We start from the raw sequence: 24,992 nt of genomic DNA on the forward strand, positions 1-24,992 counted from the left end.
AAAATAGGCATTATATATGTATGTGTGTACATATAATGTTTAACATATATATAGTATGTATATACATATACATACATATATGTATATAGTATGTATATTCAAATACATACGTGTGTGTGTGTGTGTGTGTGTGTGTGTGTGTGTGTGTGTGTGTGTGTGTAAAGATTTCTTGAAGCATACACAAAAACCTAACAGTAATTTCTGAGGATTGGAATTGTGGGTTTGTGGGCAAGGGAGCAAGGCTTTTACTTCTTGTTTTTCACTTCTTTTGAAATTTTTTTAACCATGTGTGCACAGTTCTTTTTTTTAATTTAAAAAGGAAAACTCATTTAAAAAGATACAGAGACAGGGGCGCTTGGGTGTCTCCGTCAGTTGAGTGTCCAACTCTTAATTTCAGCTCAGGTCATGATCCTGGGGTCATGGGATCAAGCCCCATGTCAGGCTCTGTGCTGAGCGTGGAGCCTGCTTAGGATATTCTCTCTCTCTCTCTCTCTCTCTCTCTCTCTCACTCTCTCTCTCAATCTCTCTGCCCCCTCCCCCGCTTGCATGTGTGTGCTCTCTCTCTAAAATAATTAAAATTTTAAAAGATACAGAGACAGAAAGGAAGGGAAGGAAAGAGAAAAGCAAAAGTTGGGAATTGTCAGTTGAAACATAATTGCCAATTGAAAGAGAACTGAAATACAGTCTGGTTTGTTTTTCATTCTCTTGAGTCTTACAGAATGTCATCTTTTGGGGAGATTTTAAAGATTATTCTGGGTTAAGAAATTGAATTTATGGCTTTGTCCCAAATAACTAAAGTATTCGATGCTTCACTTCTTGATCAGATTGAAGCAAGAGAGTATTATTTTTCAAATGGCCTTATACATTGAGCTAAAAATTAAAGTTCTTAGTAGTATGTAAGAGCTACCACTGTATTACAAGAGAGCAGGCACAGAAGGAAGGAGGTTAGAAGTATTTTTCATGTAAGTATTGGGCACAGAATGTAAGGAAATAAAAGGTGTTGAAAGTAAGATTTCTTTGGGTTTATTATAGGCTTGAGCATGTGACGTGTAGGACCCCGTTTCTCCAGTAGGGTGTGAGTAAACCACAAAATGGAAGTATGTGATTGTTGAAGGATTTAAAGGCAAGATGGTGTTAGATAACTAATTACCGTAGGGATTGTCATGAAATGGGTTTACAAAGAGTCTCAGTATCTCTGAGTGTGTCAGCGCACTGATGAATAGATAATCTGGGGACTCCCTTTGAATCCTTGGAGATTAGTATGCATGAAAGAGCTCCTCCTCGAGAAAAGATTGCCATATTCAAGACCTAGCGTAGTTGCAGGTGAACTTTTCTAACACAAAGAAAAACATTTCTTAAGCCTGTTTGCTTTAGGCAGACTAATTTTAAGGAAATAGCACCAGCCAGTTTTCCAAGTTGGCCAGTGACTTTTTCACCCAGAGACACTTCACTGGCCCTCTTCTACAGATCCTTTTGATCATATTTTTAGTTCCCACTTGGAAATGGACTATCAGAATCATGTCTGCAAGTAGCATACTCTAAACCCGGTTGTAGGAACCTTCAGGATGTCTTTAGAAGAGATGCCTAAAAATTAGTTACGAGATCATACATGAGTGCAAGGTGAAGGGGCGCTAAATATGTACCCCCCCCCCCATTTAAGGATCGATTTCCATGCCTGTCGCATCAGCTTCTAGTGAAAAGAAGTTCATCTAAAAGCATGCGGAGAGCTATGGATGTGTAAATGACCCACCGTCTTGAGTCCCTGGGGCGAGACCGGGTTTGGGGCCAGCCCAAGGAGTATTTCGATACACGTTTTTCAGTGGAGAAAACCTGTACACTGAGCCCTGCTGGTTTGGGGACTTGATTCACTGCCAAGCCAGAGGTCGGTGATGAGTAGTTCTCTTGTGAGAGCCCAGCTCAGGGATTTTCGAAATGTGGTCTTGAGGATCGTCCATATGATTCAGAGGCTGGTGCACAAAATCCCAACCTTCACTGTTTGGTTTCTAGCATGAATCAGTGGTTAGGAGATCCACCGCTGGTGTTTCATCAGAAACCGTTTCAGCCTTTCCATTCATTCCAGCCAGCTGGCTTTCCATTTTCTGGTGTTTTTCTTTTCTCTTTTTAGTGGCAGGGTGTTATAATGTTAAAATGTTATAGCTAGAAGTGATATCCCAGGCCCTCTCATAGACGAGGAAATGTCTGGTTACTGCCTTAGTGGGACCCGGAGTCAGATCTCCTGACCCACGCTCAGTGCCTTCTCTACGGCCCACACCACACCCATCCCCTCAAACCATCTGCAGACCAAAGACACGTGAAGAGTATTGTGCAGACCTACCCAGGATTGGGCTGTGAGTTTAGATCCGGAGAAAACCACTCTTGAATCCCGATGTAGCAACAGCAGGGGGGCCCTCCTCTCTCGGTGACACCCCCACTCTAGGAAACTTCAGCTGAATTCACAAGACCAGCCTGACGTCAGCCCGCAACAGGGCACCCTTTCGTTATAGGTTAAGTAGTTAAGGTGTTCTTGGGCGTGTTTGAAAACCCGATGCGGCCCTGCTGTCACATCCCATGGTTCCTTCAGTCTGGGGACAGCAGCAGCTTCTCTGCAGGAGCCTCCATCCGTGACAGCACTGGCCGATGTCAGCTTGGCTCTTCCTTCAAAGCCACCACAAAACCTTTGAATTGCCCCCCCCCCTTTTTTTTTTTTTTTTTTTTTTGGTATCCTGTTTCCTTTCTTTTTAGTTAATAAGAACATTTCCTTTTGAACCAATATTGTACTTTGCTTATATTTGGGGCTAGGTGTTTATGTCGATTTCTATGTGGATCCACATCTACCTTTGATTACAGACAAGCTCATTGCCAGATGATCTTCTCCAGCCACACACCTTTGGCTTGCCTGGAGACCACCACCACTTTGGGAGTCTGGAGGCCCTTTATCTTGTGGTCCCTTTCACAGTATAGAGTGGTAATGAGTATGGCCTCTGGCACCATACCTATGAGCTATGTGGCGTTGGGTAAACTCCCCTCTCTGTGCCTCAGTCTCCTTGTCTGTAAAATGGGGATAATATTTGTAACCTGTCTCCTAGAGCTGTAGCAAGACACGTTGTGAATTGGGTTAATTTTCGCCGAGTGTTCCCTTAGCACAGGGCCTGGAAACCTAGCACTTAATAAAGCAATTGGAGGTAGCAGTGGTCCCAGTGGTGGTATTATTGGTAAGAGTGGTCGTTACTGTTTTTGTTAATCGCCCCTTCTCCCTGGGCCCTTCCCAAAGAACCACCACTACCCCACTACCGAGAACTGTTGCCCTCTGGGCCCCTGAGGTGGGGGGTAGGGCCAAAAGCGGGGGAGGGGCGACGGCTTAGGAAGGGGAGGAAAAGGGCAGCTTTAAGTATTCAGGGTGTGCAGCTTTCAGAGCGCTGGAAATAAAGCTGCTATAATGAGAGAGGGGAAAACAGCCAGCTTTTGTGGGAGGAGGTGTGGAGATCTACTCCACAGTCCTTTTGATCATCTCAAGCCTCAAGGAGGAAGGTGAGCCTCAGGGGAACACAGATCCACTCTAAAGGTTTGAGGATTTCATGGACTCAACGGTAAGCTTGCACCCAAAAGACTCTAGATTTGGCGCCAAGTCTTGTGATTCATTTCTTAAAGCCTTGAGTGCGTAGTAGATGCTAAAGAAAATAGAATTTACATCTAGCCCTTTAGACCTGCCCATCCCAACAAGAAGGGGCAGCTGATGTGGGAACCTTTGCATCTCGGATTTGGATGAGCCGTGGGCATCCCAACCCTGGGTCCAGCGAGCGGCCACCTTCAGTCCCCAACCTCCTCCCAGGGCCCATCTGCCAAGTGCAGGGTTTGCGCTGGATGACCCCAGGCTCTTTTCAGTTTTATTTATTTTTTAATGTTTTATTTATTTTTGAGAGAGTCAGAGACAGAGCGTGAGTGGGGGAGAGGCAGAGCGAGTGAGACACACAGAATCAGAAGCGGGGTCCAGGCTCCAAGCTTCCAGCACAGAGCCCGACACGAGGCTTCATGACCCGAGCCCAAGTCGGTGGCCTAACCAACTGAGCGACCCAGGCGCCCCGGCTCTTTTCAGTGTTAACGCGATACCCAGCCCACTAAAAGCGAAAGCCAAACCTTGTTTCCTCTCCGCGTAGGGGTTTTGTGTTGGTACAGGCACTCTGAAAGAGGTGATAAATGTCCTATGTTAAGAAGAAATTTGGGGGGCGCCTGGCTGGCTCAGCCAGTGAAGCCTTGCGACTTGGTCTTGGGGTCATGAGTTCCATCCCTATGTTGGATGTAGAGATTACTTTAAAAAATAAAATAAAATCCTCAAAAAAAAAAAAAAAGAGGAGAAAGGTTTCTCACAATTCTGAACAAGTCATTAGACTTCGCTGGCTGTTTCCTCACCTGTGAGCCACTTATCAGTACCCGGGGCCCTCCCTCGGAGGCTGCTTGTGAACATTAGATAGTAAACAGATTGTAAAACACTGTGTAAATGTCAAGTGCTGTGTCATAGGAAAGAGTAACCTCAGATGAAGTGGGAAAGCTCAGCATGGGACGCGCAAACCCTGTAAATTCTCTACTTCTAAAATTGAAAAACGTATTTTCTTGACTTTTCGACAGAAAACGACCGAGGTCCTATTACACACTTTTTTTTAATGGATGCTTTATAACAGCACAGTCTGAGGACTGCCTTCAAAATCGGACCAGTGTGGTGAGAAGGCACCTACCTCACTTGTCTGCCAGCCCAAATTGCCTCGCAAGGAACTCGAGACAAGCTTCCTGTGCTTCGAATTCCAATCAGCAAGAGGCACAGTGGGTAGCACAGCCCACTATTTGCAGCCACAGATTTGTTTGCAGGGGCGAAACTCGGAAAGTTCAGAGAACAGTGGAGGAAGTCTGGTCTCCAAGATGCTTCTTAGAAGCTTCGGTCGGCTACAGGCTTTTCGAGCTGGAGCACGAGCCCTGCATTCGTTTGTTTGGTACCTTTCTCTGAGGAGATCAAAGCTGCTTTGTGGACTTAATCTGTTTAATCCTCACAACATCCCTGCCTTTGGAAGTGGCTCCTATCCTCCTCACTCTGCTGATAGGAAACCCACAGCCAGATAGGAAAACTGCCTTTTCAAGAGCGCATACACAGCAAACCAACATCAAGAGTGTGGCGTTGGATTCCCAGTTTTCTGGGTTATATTTATTGCCCTCTTCCCATGTGTCCACATTCCCCTTCAGTAAAGCAAATCTAAGAATTCCATACAGAATATGCTTCTGTCTCCAATTCACAGATTCGTCCAGAATTGGCAGATTTGCTGAGTTCTCCGGTTTGGTGTGAGATTGTCGAGAAATCTTGACCTTCAGTGCTTTTGGTACTAAGACCATCTTTGTCGTATCGCATGGTTTCTGGGGCCACATGTACCCGGGTTTGTCTAGCTCCGTGCACTTAGGTTTTCACTAAAATGTGACTAACAGTACTTGCAAGAGAGCTGTGTCAGTGAAATGGGACAGTGTGTATAAATGCTCCGTGTAGGGCCTGGCACACGTGGTGAGCCTTCAACAGATAAGAGCTCTCATGTTATACAGCAAACGGGTTCTTGGGTGAGTTCTTCTCCTGTTCATAAGATTTTAGCTGAATCTTTAAGGCTGAGTCCAGCAGAGTCAAAGACATCACAAGTTTTCTTTTCAAAAGAACTTCATATATTGCTGTCGCAAGCCCACGGCCTTCTCCCCTTCCTCTGTCCTCTTCCATGTTTGGTTACGAGAAGCTGGCTCAGGGAGAAGTTCCCGCACTTTAGCTTGGATTTCTGTTAAGACGAGATTACTTCTTTATTGCCTTGTGAGTCTTATGAACCAACCTTTGATTTCAAAATTCTTTGGGTTCTCATGAATGTGGTAAGGTACCGTGCGTGCAATATGCTTGGAAATCGTCCAGTTTGGGTTCTCCTCAAGAGAGAGAGAAGATAAGACGATCTAATGGGTTTTGGAACTGGGAAGAGACCAAGTTTTCTGAGTGAAACACTGAACTGTGACTCTAGTGCCAGGCATTTATTGCTGCCTTTGTTCCCATATTGGGGGTGGGGTGGCGGAAAAGGGGTACATATACAGAAAATAGAGTCCTGGGTCCCGCTCCAGACCTACAGAATAAGAATCTCCGAGAGTGGATCTGAGGATGCAGAATTGTTTCTCATATAGTTTTCCTTGTGGTGCTGATACCCCGCCAGGCTTGGGAACCACCGCCCAAGGCCATTTTCCAGACAAGGAAAATACGGCAGGAGAAGTGCCTCCTCCAAGATCACGCACACGGTTAACGACAGAGGCCTGCCTGGGACTCAGATCTCCCTCGCTGTCACTCCATGGTTTTTTCCACTACGCCCTCAGGCCCCTGGGTCCACTGTTGACTCGGGAGAAACGGATGAAATCCGTCTGTGTCTGTACTTTTTCATCTGTATTCTAGAGATAAAAACCTCTGACCTTAAAGGGCCATTGTGAGGTTACATTAGTTAAAGGGTGTCCCGTTCACTTCGTTCTTAGAGTCTGTTCTTCAGACAACTGAAAGGGTGCTAAATTAAGCCATTTTGCAGAGAGGTGTGAGTCATCTGGTGGCAGCTGTCTGTGCCTCACTGGAGGTGCTTTGATCATTGTCATCGAAATGCATGCGTTAATACTGTCTGTGGCACAGCGCTCCAGGCTGTGCTAAGTGAGTTACCCAGATAATGGGCTCTGCCCTTGAGAGCAGCCTCTGAGGGCCGGGGACGTAAAGGTGGTTCACGAAACTACAGAACAACACTGATAGGTGGAGAAGACAGGGGATCCGAGGATACCGAATTCAGAGAATCTAATCTTCCAGCCTGGAAGGAGCTTGGAGACGTCCAGTCTGCATCCCTGGCCTAGAGCAGTTGACGTGCTTCCGCTGTGGTCACTTAGCAAGTCAGGAGCAGGTTGCTTGACCCCTGGGAATTCTTCCCACCTCCCTGTGCTGGAGTGGACTTGGTTTTTTTTCTCAAAGTTTGGACTCTAACTGTGTCCATTGTATTTAATCAGGAAAGGCTTTCCTTGGGAGTTCACATTTCAAGGACGTCTTGAGGTGAGGCTTTGAGGGCCCAGGATGCGGCACAGGGAGTAGTGGGCAGAGTGCGTCCGAGAAGGAGTTGGCCAGGAGGGGCTATGAAGGACCTCGAAACAGTCCCGAAGGAAGTCTTGAGCAGTGGATGAGGTTCTTGGGCGGGTTTTGTTCTGCAGAGGGAGGTCATGATGGGACTCCAAAAGGAAGGCCAGCCTTCCAAAATTACTGCCAGGGGAAGGACCGGGAGGGGGCGTGATGGAGTGAGTGACTGGTAGAAGGTAGCTCCAGAGGATTAAGAAAACGCTTTGCCCCCATTTCTTTCTTGACAGCTGTCATGTGCCAAGCCCCATGGTTAGCATGCTACCTAAAACATTTTTACCTACCAGACAGGCATTGTTTTCCCATTTGCAGATGAGGAAACGCTCGGGAAGATTAGGTAACTTGCTCAGAGACACAGAGGCACTGAGGAAGGCAGGCTTTCAGCCCGTGTCATCTCCCTCCGTGAGGCCTCTCTGAGAATACTGAGAGGCATTGAGGCGACTAAAAATTACCCTTTTTGCCTAAACACAAAGAAAGGAGTGAAATGAGGAATGATTTCACAGGCTGGGGGCCGAGGGGGCACACAGGCTCTGGCGGTCGTCTGAATTTTGCTCAAAAAGGGGCAAGTGGAAAACGGCCAGAGATTTCTCACTGGGCAGACCACTGACGTGGTGACGTGACCCAGTGAGAAGGAAAAGAGGGATAAGCATGTGTCCTATATCAGAAGAGTTACTGATGATTTCAGGTGTTTAGGATTGAGAACCAGGCATTGCTTCCCCAAAGGGGAAAGTTCACAGTGGGTAGGTAGCTCGATGTGGGACCTCCACGGATGATGTGGTGGCACTGGGGGAGATAGGTCCTCAGAAAACATTTATGGCTCTGTGTTTACTAAGACACTCTAGCAAGGGAGTAAATAGCCAGGACCAGGAAAGTGACTAACTAGGCGGGGCCATGTATTATCACACAGCACCTGGTAACGCAGGGAGAAGCGGGGCAGCACCCCGGTGCCAATAGGAGTGGGTCATCGAAATGGTTTTGAAGAAGACGCGAAGGACGGAGTTGAAGCAGAAGGCAAAAGCAGATACATATCCAGTATCTCACAATACAGGGAACGGAGAGAGGAAAGGGAGAAAAGAACTGTTAGGTGCTTTGTTATGTGCCCAGTACGTTAAACAATCAATGACTCGATTAAATGAAATGAGGCACTCAGTTAAATGCTCAGTCCTTACAAGAGTCCCATTTTACAGATGAGGAAACTAAGGCTCTGGGATCTTGGTGGTGACTTACCTGAGGTCGGACAGCTGGGGGGGGGGGGCAGGGTTCCCCTGGCTGTGACCCCGAGCCCCTGGCCCCTCCCACGCTGCACGCTGCCTCGGTCAGAAGCAGGGCACCGGGAAGAGGGGAGGACGGGTCCTGTGCAGAGTCAGAAGCAGTGAGTGGAAGGCTGGTGAGGGTCAGAATGGAATCCTTGGAGCAGTGATGAGGATGCTGGTGGTCTTGCTGAGTGGAGCTGCTGTGGAGTAGACACGGGAGAAGCAGACCCCGGGGAAGTTCACATGGTCGGTAGCGCAGTTTCATTCACCACGGTGACACGTTCCCGTCTGCACCATGGAGGATTAAACATTAGCCGCACCCAGCCCGCTCCTCTGGGGAATGTGAATTCCTTGTTTGAAAATTGTTTGTAAGGCGCATTTTAGTACTTGGAAGCAGGCTGGGCTTCCAGGTTGGTGCATCTTTAAATAATAGTTCCAGGAAAACCCTGGTTCCCGTGTGTGGTCTTTCATATTTTTAAACTGACGGTTCTGTTGGCCACGGAGACATTGACACCAGCAAGTCCCCCGAAAGCTAAGGGAATCTTCTGCCCCGACTGTGCCATGATTTGGCCATCTACGTCCAGTAATATCCCCAGCTCCGACCTTCTTGCCCTTTTCGATGACCGATGGGCCACTTCAAATTTGTGAGATGATGTGAATTTGTACGCATTGCAACTAATTCATAGGAGCCTTTGAAAAAATAATTATAATTGGGGAAAACGAGGTTAATCTATATGAGGATTTTGCAATAAGGGGGAGTAAAAAGAAGAATGGGCAAATGTTTTGCTTTAAAGGTCCCTGGCTCGGTAAGAAGACTGCTTCATCTCACTGGGAAAACATCCTAGCCACGGATTTAATTTCTGTTACTGTTGCTGACTTGCAACCCTCCTCCTCCTCTAAGTATGTGACAGGTCTGAGCATAACTCTTCTTTGTAGTTCATTGACTCTTGTAAAATAATGCTGTGATTATAAGGTTTCCTGAATACAATTTTCAAAATGTTAGTAATAACCACATTGCACCTACCTGCTATACTTGGGTGACCATCTCTCTTGCTCAATTCCTACTTCATATTGGCCATAGTGAAACATGTTTTCACCACTTGAAATCCAAATTTTATTTGCTAGGTTATTAATGGCCACCTATTTCTGTAACATAAATCAGGATGTTGTGCAAGTTTGGCTTGCAAATAGATTGACTCTTGGAAGCAACAAGTTCGCCTTGAGATCAGTGTGAGCAGTCATTTGAGTGGACTACCTAAATATTCAATAAAACCTTTTTAAATTTTTATATATTTTTCAGAGAGAGAGAGAGACAGACAGACAGAGTGGGAGTGGGGGAGGGGCAGAGAGAGAGAGAGTGAGAGAGGGAGACACAGAATCCCAAGCAGGCTCCAGGCTCTGAGCTGTCAGCACAGAGCCCGATGTGGGGTTTGAACCCACCAATCATTAGATCGTGACCTGAGCCGATGCTGGACACCAAACCAGCTGAGCCACTGAGGCTCCTCAAACCTTTTTTTTTTTTTTTTTTTTTTTAAACACAGTCTGATTCCTCTCTGGGTAAAATTCTGATAATGATTGTCCGAATAAAGGATTTAAGACCATGGTTTTTGAGATGATAGTCTAGAGACCATCGTCTACCCTCCCTCCTATTCTCATCCTATTATTTCTCAGGTAGTAGAGAGAACAAGGTCAAAAACCTTCCAGGTCTCACAGCTGATTGGTGGCAGAGCTGGGAACTTCCAGTCATTCCGGGGCACTTTCCACCAAAGTACTATTTGCTTGTAATTGGCAAACAGTTGACTTGGAGGCATTGTGTTTTTCTACCCTAGATGTTGATTGGGGAAAAAAAATGTCTATTACATAAAAGCTCTTGACAATGTTTCTTATACAATCAGATCAACAGAACACAAGTCTCCTCCTGCCAGATTTCCCCAAAGTCCCCTTTGCTTGAATTTTCTTCATTTTTCTCCTGAAAAGCCATGTTCCCTTTGCACTTAGGAATGGGGAATCTTATTTGTTCTGACAGCAATGTGCAAACCTCTAGTGCATCAAAATTCCCAAGTGGAGTGAAAAACCGATGGTCCTTTTCTGAATTTCATTAGCAATGGCAGCAAACAGTTCATCTCAGAATCTCAGAAGCAGTACAGAAAAGAAAGAAAAATCAAGTTAGCAATTATATAGTTAATATTGTACAAGATGAAAGCCTGCATTATAAAATCCTGAGTGTTGTAAACTCTGCTTTTAAATCTGCCTGCAGGCTGTCTGTCTGTCCTTTCGAAATCCAGTGTCTGTTGTCAGTAGTAGAATTATAATAAATGAAATTTATTGCAGGAGTAATAAATGAAGTATGTATGGTGAAATTGAACGTTTATGGAAAAGGTTTTTTGATAAGGATTGAATCAGGCCATCACAGTGCTTAAGACATCTTAGGATCTGAAATCAGACCAAAGGTTTCTAGAGGATTCTCTGAAAACTTATTTATAGCACTAGCCCTGAATTTATAGTTGACATGAAGGACAAGGATGAGCCGACCCACCGGGGAGGGCACGGAGCACCTCATCACAAGGTATGACTTACCCTGGCATCTTGTCAAAAATGTTCTATGTTCGTAATTCATATTCAGGGAGGATAAATTTCCAAAAGGGCCCTGACACCTCGCTGCCGCGGATGGGTCACTGCCTAGCAGTGAGAAGCTTGGAGAGAAGCACTCCAAGCTTCCTCTCCGTCGGTGCTCCTGAACCACACACTGAGTTCTCCAGAGCCACCTTGATCTCTTGCCCACGGGCCTGGCAGGAGCCCCCCACGTTGCCTGCTTAGCTTTGCCTCTGGAACCCACAGCTGAAGTTCATAGAACTTAGCCCTCTGTATTTTTTTTTTTAATTTTTTGTTTAACGTTTATTTATTTTTGAGACAGAGACAGAGACAGAGCATGAACGGGGGAGGAGCAGAGAGAGAGGAAGACACAGAATCGGAAGCAGGCTCCAGGCTCTGAGCCGTCAGCCCAGAGCCCGACGCGGGGCTCGAACTCACGGACCCCGAGATCGCGAGATCGTGACCTGAGCTGAAGTCGGACGCTTAACCGACTGAGCCACCCAGGCGCCCCAACCCGCCGTATTTTAATGGCATTTTCTGTGCCAACACTAGACAGTGAGTCCCTTGGTGGGGGACGGGGGTTCTGTCTTACTGACCTCGGTGTCCACAGGGCCCACCACGCACGATGGGCATCAATCAGTGGTGGTGGGTGTGTGGGTGGAGGAGGAAGCAAGCAGACAAGCCCCTGTGTAGCCTACCTTCTTGGAGGCATTTACATAAGAAAGGCTGCTGGGGAAATGCTAAGTAATATCAGAATGCCTGACTTTAAAACGCTTTTCTTGCTGGGGTGCCTGGGCGGCTCAGTCAGTTGAGCACCAGACTTGATTTCGCAGTTTGTGGGTTCAAGCCCCGCATCGGGCCCTGTGCTGACAGCTCAGAGCCTGGAGCCCGCTTCAGATTCTGTGTCTCCCCCTCTCTCTCTGCCCCTCCCCGCTCACACCCTGTCTCTCTCTCTCTGTCTCTCAAAAATAAACATTAAAAAAATAATAAATAAATAAAAATAGAATGTTTTTCTTGCCAAATTTGTTCTAACACGCATGACAGGGTATCCGTCCCTGTGATCAGAGTCACTGAGAGTGACAGAGTGACAGACAGGCATTTTTTCTCTCACACTTTGGCCTTCGGTCATCATTACCTCCTTTTCCTTCAGGAGTCCTGCCAGCGCCGCTGTCCCTCCCACAGTCACGTGCAGAAACCTCCTGTGAGCTCCCGAGGTCCCCCAAGCTCACAAGGAGCTCTGGGGCAGCATTCTAGGCTCTCGGCATGTGTTTTCTTGTCCATTTCAGCCCCAGGACTTTGCACCCTCGGGGCCTAGGAAATCGCCGAGGTCGGTGGACATTTAGCAAATGAAAGTTGCATGGATCACACCCTGGGCTCCTAAATGAGGAAGAGAAAATACATTTTCTTTACGTTTTACGCCTGGCCCTAAGCCTCCAATGCTGTAGTCTCTTAAGTAGATGAAGCGTCACCCTGTTGAGGGCTCTGGGTTTCAGCTCTCTTCCTGCTGTGAGAACGCTACTAGGTGGTGTCTTTATGAGACCCGGTGAAACTTTGAAAGCGAATGCTCTTTACCAGTTACAGTGATTAGGTTTAGTTGCCGTCTTTGTATTAATTCTGAAACGTAAAGTAACTGAATTCGTTGTGGAAAGTAGGAGAAACCAGGCCTATTTTTAGTAGCCCTTTTTGGTTAAGTCTCCGCTGTAAATCTGTTGTAAATTGAAGCATGTTTGACTATCTCCCGTTCCTTTTACTTGTTCTCACTTTGCTGACTTTGATCTCCTTAGATGTTGAATCATATTTCTGGAATGAAATAGTCACAGGCTTTTTTATCATTTGCTACTTTACTATTTCATTTAGAACAGAGAACAGAGTGATAAAATTAGACACAAGGGGCCTCTGTGTGTCATCAAGTAACCTAGTCTGCTTTTGGTAACAAAAATAAAATTCCCTCTAAATAATTTCTAGCTCACTTTGAACCAGCCTTGTTAAGATGAATGGCCCTCCGTCTGTGTAGAGTATGGGAAACTCACCTCTCCCTCAGTGGGCCCAACCAAGTTTTTCCTGACAATTAACATTTTCCTTTCCTTAATTTCATTCCATTGCTCCTCGTTATGACCCCTGTAATTAGGGTGCTCATTACCTCCCCTGCATAATTTCCCTGCCTCCTTGATGTTCGCCCTTCATGTGTTTTGAGCCTGACTCCACTGCTTGCTTTCCAGTCCCCTGCTGCCTTTTCCCTGGACAGGCTCATGGTCAGGGGTGTCACAGTGAGACAGAGCCTTCTCCAGTCACCCCACCAGTTGCCCCACTGTTTTTCTTTTGTCTTAAGAGACCTTTTAGGGGCACCTGGGTGGCTCAGTTGGTTAAGCATCCAACTCTTTTTTTTTTTAACATTTAAAAAAATTTTTTACAATGTTTTCATTATTTATTTTTGAGAGAGAGAGAAATGAGTTGAGGAGCATCAGAGAGAGAGGGAGACACAGAATCTGAAGCAGGCTCCAGGCTCTGAGCTGTCCGTACAGAGCCCCACGCAGGGCTCGAACTCATGGACCTCGAGATCATGCTGAGCCAAAGTCAGACATTTCACCGACTGAGCCACCCAGGCGCCTCAAGCGTCTGACTCTTGATTTTGGCTCAGGCTGTGATCTTACAGTTCAGAAGTTCAAGCCCCGTGTTGGGCTTTGCACTGACAGGATGGAACTTGCTTGGGATGCTCTTTCTCTCCCTCTCTCTGTGCCGCTACCCCACTCTCGCTCTCTCAAAATAAATAAACTTTAAAAAAAGGAGGGAGCGCAAGAGAGACCTTTTAGCTAAGGAAGAGAGCTGGAGTCAGAGAAACGGGAGGCTGTAGGAGAGGCTTGTCCTGCGTTGTTGGGGGATGTGAGCTGGTATTTGGTGCCATGTCGCCACTCAGCCCGATCTAGCTTAGACCCCCGCTGCAGGCTGGAGAGTGTGGCTGTAAGCCAGCAGCATCCTTAGCTCAGAAAGGGAGTTGTCCGAGGTCTCTGTATTTTCCTGGAGGGTTTGTAAAGCAAGTCCTGAGAGCCTTTGTTTCTCCTCTTACTCTCCTTTCTTACTTCCTTGGTCTTATCCCTGCTCACCACTCCCTTCTTTTGCTCCCATCAGTGTAATCTTCTGGAGCTTCAGAACGGCTGTCGGAGTGCACAGCCTTGACGCCCCTCCCCCACGGGCTTTGAAAACGAAAACCAAGATCAACCAGTCACCCTGCTTTGCGCTTTTGGAAACTATCTCCAGGGTTCTACTTACCCAAGATGTTTTTGTTGCTGCCCTGATGCATTCTTAGGTTTTTTCTTTGAATGAGGCAAAGACATTTGATTTCATCTTGACTGTATCATAATGAAATAGACATGAAGGGTGCTAGCCTGCCGCAGAACCGAGCGGTGCCTACGTCTGGACTCCACCCACCCTCCTGAAGTCCATGCCTTGCAGAACTTTTCTCTGGGTTGTCTGTAGAAACCCTTCTCTACAGAAGAGCTAGGGCATGAACAGAACCAGTTTTAAGCCACCAGGGACCCATTAAGATTGGATTCCTGAGCCCCGACCCTGTGCCATGCACTAGGAATACAGAGATGAATAGAAGTGGTCCCTGTTTCTGGTCACTTACAGATCAGTGGTAGAGACAGTGGCATAAACAGATAAATACATGAAGTGTCCAGGGTGGAGTGGGGCGGGGGGGGGGGGGGGGGGTTGCGGGAGGGGAAGTCCCTGAGTGGAAGGTTTCCCAGAGGAAGGCAGTGGCCCTGGTGAAATGCTCTCCTGGGCTCCTCAGTTCCATACGTTCCTGTGTGGCCCGGCCTAGATGCGTAGACCCTGCAGCCACTGTCAGTCCTGCTTCTGCTTCCCTGTCGTGCCCCCGCTGGTTACCTACCCTGGAACAAGTGAGCTGTCAGTGAGAAAGAGAGTCGGTCCCTCTTGACACTTTGGGTGTGGATAAGGAAAAGAGTCAGTGTTCCACGCTAAGCATATTGTCAAGTGCTATGAATGTCATGAAGGAGGAAGTTTTAAAAGTGTTATTTCTTCATGTTTACAGAATGAGCAAATGACTCAGATCTATTGTACACATTCACAAGAGCCATGTCCTAAGCTGATCCTGATTTTGAAGTCATGTGTCTTCCTTTGTATGTGGGGAAGGCTTGAAAGAGGGTGGAAAGTGAAGGGGGGCGTGCGGAGAGGAAGGAGGGCCTACAGACGAGGACTTGGTCCCAGGGTATGTAAGCGCTGGTGCCTTTCCCTGGGCTCTGTGGTATTGAAGATTTCCTACATCCCTTAGTTCCTGCCTTCCTGTCTTGTCTTCTCCTCTCCCCGCCCCCTCCTTCCTCTCCTCCTCCTCCTCTTCCTCTTCCTTCTTCTCTTTCTCCCTTTCTCTCCCCCTCTCTTCCATTTTACTTCTTCTTTCCACTTGGCAGCCTTTTTTTTTTTTTTTGTATGTTTTCTGTTAGACTAACTTTAGACAAGGCCCCGAAAACCAAAACCAGATGTCCAGGAGGACCAGAGCAGAGCGTCTATGGATTCCTTACTGTTGGAAGTTGGGCTAACTCTGCCCTGACTGGCTCTGAGCACTGCACGCTGGGAGCTGAACTACGTTCCGGTGGCTTCGCTGACTTCGTTGTTGCTGACAGCCTTGTTAAGCCTCACTAGATTGGGACCCTCAGGCTCTGACCTTTTTAAATGTCTTCCATATCGAATGCACTTTGGGGATTGTTCCCCCTTTCTTTCTTTTCTTCTTCTTTTTTTTAATATGACGACATTGTGCCATCATCAGAAAGAATTCTTAAGTGTATCAAAATGTTGATACTCCTTATCATTATCATTTGTTTTGAGAAGCTTTACCAAAGTATGCTATTAGGGCGAACTTTATACTGTTATTAAGGCCTCATTCTATTCTGGTATTTCATTATTCTGTCTGGAGCTCGAATGTGAGGGGCCATCAGTGGGGGAGAAGACAGTATATGAACGAACTTGTGACGTTTTGCCTTGGCGGGGAGCAGATTCGTTTGAAATATATTGTTAGGATACTACACCTAGAAACTACCAGGAATTGAAAGGGTGTCTTAGTGCCCGTGTTACCCAAAGTTGAAACTTGGCAGTTTTAAAGTTGAGCAAGTATAAATTTTAAAGTTCCTTTTTTTAATGTTATGATCTCTGGACTCGATTTCATAATGTGTTTCAGTTTGACAAGTCAAATAAACAAATCCATTCCATCCCTGCTGCTGTCATCCCTACTTACCTCATTCATACCACTTGGTCTCATGAAGAGTACTGGACATGGAAAGTGCAAGCTACATAATTATTCCTCAAAAATCTTAGATGTCTTCATTGATTCCTGCACCATCCGTTCATATACATAGTAGTTACATCGTGGGGACCCGATGGACTGCACTATTTTGTCAGATTTTCTTTCAGTCTTTTTTTTCTATGTACCCCTTTTAAAAATTAATTCGTGGGGCGCCTGGGTGGCTCAGTCGGTTAAGCGGCCGACTTTGGCTCAGGTCATGATCTTGCGGTCCGTGAGTTCGAGCCCCACGTCGGGCTCTGTGCTGACAGCTCGGAGCCTGGAGCCTGTTTCGGATTCTGTGTCGCCCTCTCTCTGCCCCTCCCCCGTTCATGCTCTGTCTCTCTCTGTCTCAAAAATAAATAAACGTTAAAAAAAAAAAAATTAATTCGTGCTACGCATACAGTTTTAATTTCATTTGTTTCCGCCTTGTAACGTCAGTGTTTTCCGATGGTAAGGATTGTTGTGAATTACTATCAGATCTTGTGAGTGGTGGTGCCATAGGTCACTTACACTTAGTCTGTCAGATAAGGAGAGCCCCCCAGTGTTTCTCTCTTACGAGAACTGCTGTACTTGTGCATGTACAGCCTGCCCTACCTGGGTAAACTCAACACACTTAAGATAATTTTCACATTTTCTTTTTTTTTTTTTTTTTTAATGTTTATTTATTTTTGACAGAGAGAGAGACAGACAGACAGAGCATGAGTGGGGGAGGGGCAGAGAGAGAGGGAGACACGGAATCTGAAACAGGCTCCAGGCTCTGAGCTGTCAGCACAGAGCCCGACGCGGGGCTCGAACTCATGGACAGCGAGATCATGACCTGAGCCGGAGTCAGACGCTCAACAGACCGAGCCACCCAGGCGCCCCAATTTTCACATTTTCGATGACTGATAATTGTACTTTCCTGTGAACGTAGATGGTTTGGGGGCAAGAGAACAGAATCAGAATCAATCAAAAGACATACTGTGGAATAATTTACTTCTTGGAATATGACCTCTCTCATCTTGCATTTTGGTAAATAGCTTTTGCGCAGAAGTGGAGCAGAGACTATATGATAGAATGACACGCGGTGCAACATGGCTCCCTCCTGGACGATTAGTAATTCGATCAAGGACCAGGTTGTCATCTTCCAAAATATTTGCCTTTAGGGGCCTCTGGGTGGCTCAGTTGGGTAAGCGTCCGACTTCAGCTCAGGTCATGATCTCACAGTCTGTGAGTTTCAGCCCTACATCGGGCTCTGTGCTGACAGCTCAGAGCCTGGAGCCTGCTTTGGATTCTGTGCCTCCCTCTCTCTGTCTCTGCCCCTCCCCTACTCATGCTCTGTCTCTCCCTGTCTCTCAAAAATGAATAAACGTTAAAAATTTAAAAAAAAATATTTGCCTTCAAAACAGTCTTCACCATTTTCATCTTACTGTCAATTTATGTCTAAGTGTAGTCAAAGCACTGTCTTGTTTCAGCAACTGGTCATTCAGTGAATACTTACTAAGTTCTTGCACCTTGCCTGACTCACTGAAAATAGCAAGACAAATAAGGCAGAGCTCCTTTCCTTCAGGAATTCAGTGTGGGAGGAAGATAGACAAGTAAACAAATGATTACAGCATGTACAAAGACCCTTTGGGTGCTGAAGGAGAAATCAGTCTCTGCTCTGGGGCTTCACCGAGGAAGTACCTGAATCGTGTATTGAAGAGTGGTCAGGGATTGGTCAGGAGAGGGGCTATCAGAGGTGCACAACAGCATGGCAAGTGTGGACGGACGGTGACCAGTTTGGGGTGCATATGGCGGATGGGACCAAGGTGGGGAGCAGTAGGACCCGAAGGTGCTCTGGGCCGGCTAATGAAGTCTTGTCGTGTGTAGGAGGCCGTGCTCTTAGAAAGACAAGTACCTGGAGTAGGAGGACTAGAATGGGGAGAGACTGAGGCAGAGAGATGAATAAAGAACTTTTTGCAATATTCTACACAGGAAATGCTAGGGACTTGAATTAGGACAGCAGCAGTGAGAACAGAGAGGAGGAAAGAGCGTGAAGGTAGTTTAAAGACAGAGATTGGAAAGGGTGTATGAAAAATCTCACGTACTGTCTTGGGTACCTGTAAGAGGGTACTTACAACCCTCTAAAATAAGAATACATAAATGAGCCCACATGGGATTTCTCACCTTCTGACCTGTGCTGGCTTCTTCCTCTGCTATGGATCTACAGAATTGAGAGTTGTAGACCCTCTGAGTGCCGGCTAATCAGAGTTTTCCTGTCATGTGTTGTGTAGTTAAATTGCCCAGAACAAAGAAATGGAATGTGTGCATTGGATTTTCTGATTTCACTTGGTGACCTAGAGAAGATCGTTAAACCTCATCCTCTAAGAAGTACTAAATGCAAGTACAGAGTCTGGGGAAGTTTTCGGTGTTTATTGGCTTGGAATGGATACTGTATGACCAGATCTTGACTGATTGGTTTTTGTTCCATCCGTAGAAGGCACCGGGTTCTGTTATTTTAAAACCTTCATATTTTGACAATACTTAAATAAATGGAGGCAAATGACTCCATGATGTCAGCTGAGGACAAAGGGTATGTCTGAAACAACAATAGACAATTAACAGGCGTGTGGTAACGTGAAAGGGTCCATCTTGCTAAACGTGAGCTCATTTGGGGGTGCCTGGCTGGCTCATCAGAGGAGCATGAGACTCTTGATCTCGGGTCCTGAGTTCGAGCCCCACGTTGGGTGTAGAGATTACTTGAATTGAAAAAAATAAATAGGGACGCCTGGGTGGCTCCGTCAGTTAAGCATCAAACTTCAGCTCAGGTCGTGATCTCGCGGTCCGTGGGTTCGAGCCCCACATCAGGCTCTGTGCTGACCTCTCAGAGCCTGGAGCCTGCTTGGGATGCTGTCTCCCTCTCTCTCTGCCCCTCCCCCGCTCACACTCTGTGCGTGTGTCTCTCTCTCAAAAATAAGCATTAAAAAAATAATAAATAAATATTTTTTTTAAACGTCAGCTCGTTTGGAAGAAATAATCCGAAACTCTTCGCTCAGTTTACTTTCAGGGTCTTGGGAGAGTGTGTCGAAAGAGCCGTGGAAGTGAAAGCGGGCAGCAAATTGAAGATGTTGATAGTGCTGTGTCAGCTAACAACAAGTGGGCTCATTTAGACCTCACTCCGCCCTGGGGCATGGAAGGGCTTGTCCCATTTAGAATCCTGGGTTGGACAGTCTTCTTGTTTCTCTTTGGGTGATTCCATAGCACATCATTTTTATGTTTAATTGAGCATATATGTGGGCACACGCCCCCTCCCTGCTAACTCTGTGGGAATTCTGAGTAACAATATGAACAATCATAACAGCGTTTATTGATCACCTGCTATTTGCCAGACACCATTCTAAGAACCTTTCATAGATTAACTCATTTATTCCTCATACAGCTCCATGAAGTAGATACGATTATTAGCTCCATTTGTCAGCTGAGGGGATTGAAGCAAAGAAAGATAAAGTAACTTGCCCAAGAGCACCCAGCCGATAAAGTGATGGAACCAGGATTCGAACCCAGGAAGGCTGTCTCCAGAGCCCATGTACCTAATTATAGTAGTTCCCTCTTGTTAAAACACCTCCCTAAAGAACCTGGCTCAGTCAGAACTTCTTTTCATTATTATTATTTTAAAAACGTTTGTAATGTTTTATTTACTTCTGAGAAAGAGAGAGTGAGCAGGGGACGGGCAGAGAGGTGGCGGGGGACAGGATCCAAAGCAGGCTCTGCACTGACAGCAGCGAGCCCGGCACAGGGCTCAAACTCACGAACTGTGAGATCGTGACCTGAGCTGAAGTTCGCCACTCAACCGACTGAGCCACCCAGGCGCCCCTGGTCGTCACTTTCTCCTTGAGGTTCATCTTGGTTCCTCACCCCACCTTCAGAGATACTTTGCATACTTTGCAAAAACACATTTATTATTTCACATTTGTTATCATTACGTTCATTGCACAGATGGTTAAGTATTTGTAACCTTCTCCCCTAGCAGGCCCGATCTTCATACTCTTTGTATCTACGCCTGGCATCTGGGTGGTCTTTGGCAAAGAGCGGGTGTTCCATAAACGGGACTTGTGTGGAGTTGGCTTGACTGGGACACACAGTGCTTGTCCTCAAGGAGCTTTCAGTGTACCTGGAAAAGAATTTCCATCTGTGGGAAACAACTGAATAATGAAGAAGTTTAAGCTAAGGATACGGCACAGGCAACAGGTGTTCTCGGATTTCAAAGAAGGGATCAGTTGGATTGACGGCTTCTCCGGCTACATAGAATCTACATGAGTAGACAGATCATAGCTGAGAAAGGGAAGAACACTAATCAGAATGTTGACCTGAGGTGGCTGTGAATGAAACGCTCCTATTTAAGGGAGAGCAGAGTCGCACCAGCAAATATGCATAATCCTCACAGACCGCTTTGCACTCTGTCTCTATCGTCCCATGTGACTGAGCCCCGGAGGGCAAGGACTTTTTTGCCAATGGCAGGGATAGTAGCTGGCACATAGCAGTAAAAGTATGATAAGTTAACGTTTATTGGATCCTTATTACATTCTAGCCAGTGCCCTGATCGAATGGTACTAGCTCAATCTCTGATTATTGAAAATTCGTTTGTTGACTTTTGCCATCCTGTGAAGGTTAATGACATCTAGGGAATCTTTAATTCTGTAGGCCCTCTCTGGACATGATCTTAATTCTGCAAAAGCTGCACAACACACAGCAGAGTCTGAGCCCGCACCAGAGACTAGTGGAGACTAGGAATCGGCTTGTTCGGCGGCAGGCTGGCCCAGCATTCAGGACGGGCCGCCGGTCTCTGGAAGAAAGAGATACAGTGGTGGACAACCAACAGCACAGTGGAGCGGACCTCAAAACGATACACGTGCCCTTAATTCCAAGCCAAAGGGACTGAGCCCGCTGACCTGCTTCTTTTCCTACTTAAGAGTCTAAGATATGTTCACAGGTGGGGCCGCTGGTAGACCCAGCCGTAGGTTACTTAGTAGGAGAAACAAGGCAGGCATTGGCATAAACACATACTGCAGAAACTATGCAGTTGGAAACTCTGTAACTAGATAGCCGTAGCGTTTCGGACTGCAACTCCGTGTTCTTTTACACATTAGGGAGGCCCCCACATCTCCCCTGTACCAGCTCAGCCCGTCCAAATACGCTGTCTGGAATAGCAAGCAAAAGAAATCTGGACAGTGCAATAATCATTTCGAGCAGACAGTAAATATTTGCGAAGTATTTTCTTCAGATGCTGCTAACTTGCAAGAGAAAAGTACTTTTAGAAAAATGTTCAGGCTTAATTGAAAAAGCACACAGTAATCAACTTTTTTTTCCCAGCTGGCATAAAACTGTCTTACTGGTAGCCAAATTTGGGATGCCTGAAGACAGACAAATGACTAATACCAGGGCTGTGTGTGGCCAGGACCAAATGTATTTTCTTACCACAAGACCATGTCTGGACTCTCCTTTATAATTACCACACGGCCTACTATAATTGTAAAACTTATATTTACTTCCTGCATTTGACATGTAATTCAGGGTCCCAGGCCGCACCCCGAGCCAGAGTGAAGTCCTCTCTGTTACTTGCTTAAAAGCTGTAAAACCATTATTGTGTGAGGATGTGTGTGTGTGTGTGTGTGTGTGTGTGTGTGTGTGTGTTACCATGTATGTTAAATACATGAAGTACATCCTTATGAAAAATATGCCCACTCTTGCCTTGTCAGATGAAGCACTTTACTAATCAGACGTTTATTGAACACCTACTCCTCCATGCCAAGGACACTTAGACTCTAGGAAACATCAGTGAACAAGACAACAAAGTCCCCGCTTTCCTGGAAGAGAACGGGAGAGGGGGGGAGGGACATACCAGAAAGCAGTACTTTGCGGATACGTGCAGTGCATAGTCACAACCGTGTCATGTGACAGAGCACGCTTGGGTGGCCTCTTTTAGCTCGGGACATTAGAGAAGGCCTCTCCAGAGAGATAACATTTAAATTGACATTTTAAAATGACAAGAAGGAGTAGGAAAAGCAAAGATCAGGAGAAGGAACATTCCAGTCAGGTTAGTGTATAGACCCAAAGATGGGAAAGAGTGTGGCATGTTCCAGAAACAGAGAAAAGACCAGTGTGAGTCAAGCGTGGTGGGTGAGAGGGAGACGGGTCAGGGAGGTTGGCTGTGAGCGCCACTCATAAGAAGCGTGCACGGGAGCATTGTGACCCTGGTCAAGGCGGAGATTCTAGGCAGGAGGCTACGGCAGAGGTCTGGGCGGGAGGCCATGGTGGTTTGGACCGGGGTGTAGTAGAAATCGAGAGAAGGGGCTAGATTTAGATTTAGGGAGTGGAGTTTAGAACCAGTCAACAGAACTTGCCAATGGTTCAGATGTGAGGAACGAAGGAAAATGAGTCAGTAAGAATAATTCCAGTAGCATCTAGAAGGATGATGGCTGACTGGGGCAGGCCGAAGACAGGGCTGCTTAGCTCCTCACTCCCCGTCAGAACTAACCATGAACCCACATCTAGGGTTTCAACAGTGTGCCCTCCCTACCCCCTAACTTTACATCACTAGGGAATATTCATAGACTTTTGGAATTCCTCGATTGTTGACTTAATTACTACCTCAAGCATTTCCACAGCTTCTCTTTCCTTTTCATGTTCATTTTATGACATCCGAAGAAGTCACATTCGAGTTACTACCTCATACCTGGACACATCCCTGCTGGGTACTCTGTCAAAAGTGTTAGGGGCGCCTGGGTAGCTCAGTTGATTAAGCATCCGACTCTTGATTTCGGCTCAGGTCATGATCTCACAGTTTGTGAGTTTGAGCCCTATGTCAGGCTCTGCATAAAAAATAAAAAAAAATTTAAAAAATGTTTTTTTTAAGTTTTATCTTTGGATCAGCGAAATTAGTGTGACTGATATTTATTGCCAGATGTGACCGTTTGTTAGCACATTGTAGATCCCGACATTAATATCACTTTCTATAAATAAAGATTTCGGGTGAGGAAATGTTCTATCTCAAGAGAAGTTTAGCTCTTGAGAATCTTTCTCTTTTTAGACTCTCAGGCCGTGGGCTATTACTCACCGCATGGCATTCTTCCTCAGTCTTACTTTTGTTACCTTCTTTCGTGATCACGGATGTTGATAGCCCACCTACAGTTTCTGAGTTCCCCACTCAGCCTTCCTTAGTGGTCGGCATTGCATTTGAGTTGTGCTTTCTTGCTTCCTCTACCTTTTGAAATTTAAAAATAGAAAATAGAAAACAAACCCACAGTCTTTCACATTGGCTGAATTCTGTTATTCATCTCACAGATTTTCTGATGAATTCCACAGTATAACATATACGGTCAGAAATCCGTTGTCAGTTCGGAATGAGCCCTGTAAGAAATGGACAAAGGGGGACCTTAATTTTGACTACCCAGCACATAATCAGAAATTGGCAGTAGCTGCCCACAGGAGGAGGCTTTGGAGAGTGAATTAAAGAGACAGAATGTTCTTAGCTCGGCTTCTAGACTTTTCTTCTTACTTCTCCAACTTTCCTGAGCCATTGTGAGCAATCACTGGGTTGAGAAAGGACTCCTCTAGGAGTCTAACTCCTGCTCCGTGAATACCAGCAGGTCCTGGGAGACCCAAAAACCCTTCATTGGCCCCATCCCACATCATAGCAAACATACGAAAGTAGGGCAGCCTCCACATTAAATATAATTTTATTGCTGACAAAATTTTTAAAAAAGATATTCATGGTTTTGCTTTGGAAATAGGTTGGTTACAAGTAGCTTATTATTGTCTATTTATCAGAAATTATTTTAGCATACTTGGGAATTATGAAGTTAAAACCTAAATCCAGCCTGCGTATTGCTTCCAAATGAAATATTTTTGATTGCCAAGTCAGCAATTAACGAAGTTAACCTAACATTACATTTTGTAGACCTTTATCATTTATTAATTCAGCTTTGTAGTTAGCCTGTTGTGAAGCCAACAAATAGTTTTCAAGGTCTCAGAAATTTTTACAGCCCTTGAAAAGTTAGAAGGCCCCGGGCTCCGTACGGTTAAAAATGCTCTGCCTGGGAAGTCCTAAGCTCTGAGGTCTCCACTCTTGCCTTCCTCAAGGAATGAGAGCTGCTCTCAGGGACATTTCTCTAGGAAAGTGCAAGCTGGCATACAAATAACAGTAGTCTCCTAAAACAATGTAAAACCCCTACAAAAAAAAAAAAAAAAACAGTAACCGGAGGCAGAATCCCTGGGTGGCAGCCATTATTTCACTGGGTGACCTTGAACAAGCACTCTGTGGCCCTTTTCCTGCCCCCAGTAGTACTTTTCTGGACAGACACGCCATCTGGCAGAGGTAGGAGGCTAGGGCCATCAGTTCTAGGAACTGAACGACGTGCAGGACCATCCTAACCTGAGACAAGGGTTTCCCTCACACCGTGAAAACAAAGCAATTTTCAATGTCGGTGTTATTTTGCCAGAGTGAAGAAGGAAGGGAAGGAAGAAGAGAGTAAGGACAGGAAAGGGAGCAGGGGTATGGGGGGCAGGGGAGGAGGAAGGAAGGCACCATCAACACTTGTGTTTAAAGAGCTATTGATCTTTGATGTTTGTGCAAAATGACGTCTCCCTTCTCCAGAAAGAAAAGCTTTCACACGAGAGACTTAGTCTCATTATCCTGTTCAGAAGCCATCCAACATCTCAGTGAGGGGCAAGCGTG

At 46.0% G+C, this 24,992-nt stretch overlaps 1 protein-coding gene across 2 annotated transcripts in view; it reads left to right on the forward strand.

The window, feature by feature from the left end:
* NSMCE2 (NSE2 (MMS21) homolog, SMC5-SMC6 complex SUMO ligase) overlaps positions 1–24,992 on the forward strand; it is a 217,515-nt gene that overhangs the window by 181,187 nt on the left and 11,336 nt on the right. The gene's annotated exons all lie outside the window — the stretch shown is intronic.

The sequence above is a fragment of the Panthera tigris genome, chromosome F2 (genome assembly GCF_018350195.1).
Source record: "Panthera tigris isolate Pti1 chromosome F2, P.tigris_Pti1_mat1.1, whole genome shotgun sequence".
In the NCBI taxonomy this organism is placed as follows: Eukaryota; Metazoa; Chordata; class Mammalia; order Carnivora; family Felidae; genus Panthera; species Panthera tigris.